Consider the following 6,000-nt stretch of genomic DNA (forward strand, 5'->3'; position numbering starts at 1 on the left):
CCTTAGAATCACAGAATTGTTTGAGTTGGAAAGGACCCTCATTGGCCATCTGGTCCAACCTCCCTACAAAGGAGGGAGCTGCTGCTCAGAGCCCTGTCCAGCCTGATCATGGGAGTCTCCAGGGACCAGGCACCCATCACATCTCTGAGCAACCTGCACCAGCATTTCACCACCCTGACTGTGCCCTCCATAGACTCCAGCCAGCTGGAGGCCAACAACACACACACAAAAATCTCTCACTGTTGTCCCAGCAATGACCTCAAACCCCAACCAGATGGGTCCTAACAGCTCACAGAGATTGTGATACATATTGCCTTCCACACAGACTTGTTCCTGTGCTACATTACGAGCATAAACTTGCTCAGAGATACACAACTGGGAAGAATGACTTTGAGCACCACTGGGGAAGCTGGCATTGCTGTCCCAGCAGGGTCCCGATTCCACTACAAAGCACAACTGCCTTCAAACTAATGAGAGAGAACCACAGAGCACTGAAGATTAGAAGAACAGCACTAACAGCCCATTCCTGTGCGAGACCCTGCGTGACCCTGGGAACACAGCCAAGAATCATTTCTTATTGGTAGCACCGGTTGCATATTCTCATACTGCCAAGAAAAAGGCACAGGTGGCAGAGGGGTGAGACCACAAACAAGGGGCTGTACTGCAGGGGGGATGGTTGGGGGTCCTGGGAGCATTCCCACAAGCACACACTGTGCCCCAGCAGCAATCCATCAACCAGGGCAACACATAAAGAAAAAGGCTGAGAAATCACATTCTGGACATAAAACTTCATGCCAGTCTGAAATCCCACCGCCCAGCGCTTCGTTAAGCTCAGGTCAGAATGGTTTGGCACCTCGCAGAGATGCACACAGGGCTCTGTAGGGTACGTGGTCAGAGCCAGCGTGGCCATGGGTATGGGTGTACCTGAGCACTGCTCTGCACAGCCCAGCGCCGAGCTACAGGGGGAAAAACAACGCCCGCCGAACAAGAAACCTGGACTTTTCCACTTCTCAGTTTCCCCGCCGTGAAAGGGAACTTTAAGGAACGAAGCGAAGAAACGCAAACGAAATACAACGTTACCAATGTTGAGAGCGGCAGCTCCCGCCTCTCTGCTACAAATAGCGACGGGATAAATGCTTCGTTACACCGAGCCCCGACCGCACCGCCTCAGCCAAAGCCTTGTTCAAACAGCGCATTTCTGAGAACTGGGACGGGGGGGAGGCACAGCGAGGGCTGCAGACGCGTCTCAGCTTAAGTTCAGCTTTTTCAAAGACTTCTTCTCATTTTTCCCCTCCCGTCTGCTGGTCCCATGCCATTTTACAGAGGTGTCTGGCGAGCAAAGCACCACGTTTCCAGGATCTTCCCTCCCCAGGCCGCTCAGCCAAGGGCACACGGGCTCGGGAGGAGCCGCTGGGTTCTCCCACAGCCTTTCCCCGCTCGGATCCCAGCTCCTCGCTCCGCCGCTCCCCAGCCTCGTTCCGTGCTGTGGACGCCGCTTCGCCCCGCTCGAGGTTCCGCCCGCGGCTGCCCGTTCCTTGCGGCGGGCGGAGGCGCTGACAGCAGCTCCGGGCTGCCCCGTGCCCCCTCCCTCCCCTCGCACAGAGCCCGGCGAAACTTCTCCCCCCCCCCCCCCCCCCTTCCATCCCCAGCACCGAGCGGGAGAAACTTTCCCCGACGGCAGCGGCCGCCGCCCCGCGAGGAACAAAAGAGCCGGGACGGGCGGGCGGAGCTGAGCCCGGGGCTGAGCGACCAGAACGGGGTACCCCGCTCGGCCCCGTCCCGAGCAGCGCCGTGCTCACCTGCGGAGGGGCTGTGCGGGGCCGGGCCGGGCGCGGCGGCCGGCGGAGAGTCGCAGCTAGCTGGAACGGGTGCCAGGAGGGCTTGGTGGGGATTCCGCCATGTCAGTGATGTCGGCACCACATGGGGCCAGCAGCCGGCCCACGCTACCGCGCACTCTGGAGTAGAGGCTCCCGCCGAAAAGCCGGCTGAGGGGCCTCCCGATCCGCTCTGCCCCGCCCCGGGGCGGCCCCCGTTCCCCGTCCCTCCGCCCCGTCCCCGGGCGCCGGGTGGGGGCGGTCCCGGAGCGGTGCGGGCTGTGCCTGCGTCCCACAGCGGCCTCGGTGCCCGGCGGGTCCCGGCCCATCCGTTCTGCTCTTAACAGGGTCGAGGTGGGAGCTGGGGCAGCTCGGTGTGACCAGCCCTGAGTTTGGTTTTGGCTGCGTTCCTCGGTGATGAAGAAATACCCTGGCACGCTGCAATGGCACAGCCGCAAAGGGGAGATGGAGTTGTCTCCTTGTAGAATGGAGCCATTGGTGCCACGTCGGTAATTCGCCTCACTGTGCTGCGTGGGTGCAGTGTGGGAATTGGGGTAAAGGTTTAGACTGGTTACAGGAGAAGCTTAAAACAGGGCCTGAACAAGCACTATATTATAGAATCACCAAATCATTACAGTTGGAGAAGATGTCTAAGAACCCCAGCCCATCCCCCCATGCCCACTGCCCACATCCCTCAGTGCCGCATCCCCACGGCTCTGGAGCAGCTCCAAGATGGTGATTCCATGACTGCCTGGGCAGCTGTGCCACTGCATCACTGCTCTTTATCAATAGGAACATTTCCTAGCATCCAGAACCTCCTGTGGCATAACTTGAGGCCACCACCTCTCATCCTATTGCTGTTACCTGGGAGCACAGACCAACCCCCCTCCTGACCACAGAGCTGTACAGAGCCATAAGGTCTCTCCTGAGCCTCCTCTTCTCCTTTCTGAACTCAGATTCTCCCCATCAGACCTGTGCTCTAGCTTTGTGGTCCTTCTCCAGACACACAATGAACCCATCTGTTTCATGTGAAGTCATTGGACTTGGCCAAGACATAGAATTGTAGGGCCATAGAATCATTTGGGTTGAAATAAACCATTAATGGTTATCCAGTCCAACCCCACTGCAGTGCACACCCACAGCTCGGTCAGGTTGCTCAGAGTCCCACCCAGCCTGTCCTTGAGTGTCTCCAGGGATGGGGCATCTACCACCTCTCTGGACAATTCATGCCAGTGCTTCCCTAGTCCCTGGGTTCACTTCTCCCAGAGGTTGACCTGTATCAACCACCAGAGCCAGGATTTCTTTCAGAAACCCTATGGGGTTTCATCAGCCTTGGGTATGTTTTCATCAGCTTCCATTAAAACAGCAACAAAAAGGCCTTCCTGTGGGTCTTCTTGATATTCTGCTCGTCAAAACTCACTCTAAAAAGGAGCAGCTTGGCATAGAAGTTCAGTACAAATGTTATACTCAGCTGAGTGTTATATTAAGAGACCAAAGCACAGGAACAAAAAAATAATAAATGAAAATAAAGTTATCTGAAGTAGATAGTTCCTATGAAAATAGAAAATTACCATTTTCCCATGGGAAAGATCTTTCAATGTAAAATGGTCGGCCAGCACCAAGTATTGTTCATTGTTAATTGCAGAAACTTTTGTAATGGGTAAAATCTAAAAGCAGAAAAATGTTTTCTTTTATTAGTGACCCCAAACATGCAGACTTTTTGATGATCCTGGATTAAGTTACAGACTCAGATGAGATTAATTATTCACTAGGGTGGTAAAGCCTTGACTTGGTCCCGTGGGCTGTTTTGTGAAGGAAAAGAGAGAGAAAAAGAGAAAGGGGAGTTGGTTTAGAGAGGAAAGAAATCTCTGAGCTAAAAATTTACTGAGAGATTAAAGTGAAGAGTAAACAAACCTGAAGATAGGAAAATGAAAATAAATAAAGCAGAGGAAGGAAATGAAAACTCTGGGTTTGTATCTGTCCTATCAAATGGGCTGGAAGGAGGCTGGGCCTTTTCTGAAGAACCAACACAGGCTCAGGATGTGGGGATGTTGGGTGAGTTGTCCTCTCACCAGCAGAAACAGAGAAGTGCCCTCTGCCATCATTACGAGCAGTGGTAGGTGGGTGGTGTGCATTACTCTGCAGTTTGTAACGCACAATTCACACTTATTTCGCTTTCATTTCACCATTGGGGCAGAAGTCAAAGAGAAGCTCATCTGCCATAACCACATGGGATATATCTGAGAAAAAATAGAAGCTGTGCCCAGTTATTTGGTTTCCATATGGTTTCCAGTCTTACCAAAACCTCAGAATGTGTCAGACACAAAAGAGCGAGTTTAGCTATGACTGGAACAAACAAATACCTTTTCCTGAGAGCACTTTTTTCAGCCACTCCATTCTGATGAATTCAAAGACCAGCTATAGCTAACGGCAATTGTAGAATGGTTCAGTGGAAACCGGACACATGTCAAAGCACAAGGAAGAGGCAGGGAGGGGAGCAAGAACTGCTTTTCCTCAGAAAATTCCTACCTTAATAACAAATTAGACTCTTTCTTTAATGGCTTACTCCCCAAGCCGGCTGATCAAGGAAAAGCATTAATCAGATGAGGAGGAAACGTTTTGCCACTGAAAAAGGAAAAGAACAAGCTTAACGTGGTGACGCATCACAAATTACTCCAGGGAAAGCAATTGACCTGAACCATCATCCAAACAAACACAGACCAATGCCATGAACTGAACTTTTCTATTTTGATGAGTCCTTGTTTTCCCGAGTCTATGCTTTCAATAATATGCATAGTTTTCTTTTCTCATGGTGAGATCTTTCTGCTGATTCAGGAAGCGAGTGGAGCCAGCAGGGCAGGAGTGCATCTCTGCCTCTGCAGTGGGGCAGAGTGAAGACTGGCACCATGGCCCAGGACAGCCATTCCCAATGCAGCGTTTTTCAAGCAGGGATTGTTTAGCCATCACACACTAACAATTTAGGGTCTGTTGACCAGTGCTGGATCCAAACCAATTCCATATTGTGTATTCTGCCATCATCCCCTTCAGCCATCCCCTTCTATTTGGTGAAAAATTCCAGAGAGGAGCCTGTGGAAACTGTGTGCATGCAACCAGGATGTGGAATCTGACATCAGACATCATTGTAAAGGCTGTGAAGATGGTCTTTATTCTCACAAGATGCTTCCCCTCAGCTTTCTGATGGGATCCGAGTTCGACTTTCTCCATTTCACCAAGCTGTGTGCTCTGTATTCTGAGGGCAGGCTGTGATCTTGGCACCAGTGCTGTCCAGCAGCACACAGAGAATGCTTTGATTGATTTATTTGCTGAGCACTGTTTTTTTACCTGGGGAGAACTGCCCACAGGCATTCTCAGTACCACACAACACGGGTGTGTGCCGTGCACGAGTTTTCTCCCCTGCCACATTACAGAGGTGCTGGGCAGCAGGCTGGCTCAGGCTGTGGTACTCAACATGGTGCATTCATGAGGCAGAGCTCCAGGCTCTGGCTTTCATTCTCAGGGCCAGCAGAAATCTGAATGGAGGAAAAGAGGCACAGATAGCATGGAACAGCTTGCCTGGCCTGCAGCAGGCTCCCTAACCAGGCTGTGCTCCCATCAGACTCCAGTCTGCACCCCTTACCCAGGCTGGAGGGGGCAGGGTACAGAAGCCAAACACAGATCTCCCTAAGAAAATGACATCCCTCTCCCTTGTGATCACACAGCAAAGCAGGGGCCATATAATCTGTTTGCTCTTGTTAGTGAGTCCTTTTCCAAGCCATTGCTCTATTATGTATTTCAAACCATAAAAATCAGAGCAATTGGAACAAATAGATACTCCAAACCATACAGAAGTTCCATGTCAGACTAGCTTTCACTCACTCTTTTATCTGATAGAAGGAAAGCCAAATGCACAGTAGATCATACAGATCAAAATGTACTGTGTGCCTTCAATCTTAGCAATGTTTTATTTCAAGGCAGTGCTGGTGGAACTGGCCCAGGCCAGAAGATCTGGAGAAGCTCGTTGCATAGGTTGGGACAGTCCCTTTTACTGTGGGGAATCCAAAAATCTGCAGGATGCCTTTTTAAATAACTAGGGCATGTAAACATTAGCACGAAGTGGGATTTCTATCTGTGCTTCTCTATTTAGGTGAAATGAATGCCAGTTATTCACTGAGCACATATTCATGCT

At 51.3% G+C, this 6,000-nt stretch overlaps 1 protein-coding gene across 1 annotated transcript in view; it reads right to left on the reverse strand.

The window, feature by feature from the left end:
* Positions 1-2,007, reverse strand: part of FNDC3B (fibronectin type III domain containing 3B) — a 133,528-nt gene extending 131,521 nt beyond the window's left edge. Inside the window, exon 1 of the mRNA XM_015871958.2 lies at positions 1,800-2,007. The gene's annotated coding sequence lies outside the window, so the exon portion shown is untranslated. The remainder of the gene's footprint in view (positions 1-1,799) is intronic.
* Positions 2,008-6,000: the final 3,993 nt, after the last annotated feature.

Source organism: Coturnix japonica, chromosome 9 (genome assembly GCF_001577835.2).
Source record: "Coturnix japonica isolate 7356 chromosome 9, Coturnix japonica 2.1, whole genome shotgun sequence".
Taxonomy (NCBI): domain Eukaryota; kingdom Metazoa; phylum Chordata; class Aves; order Galliformes; family Phasianidae; genus Coturnix; species Coturnix japonica.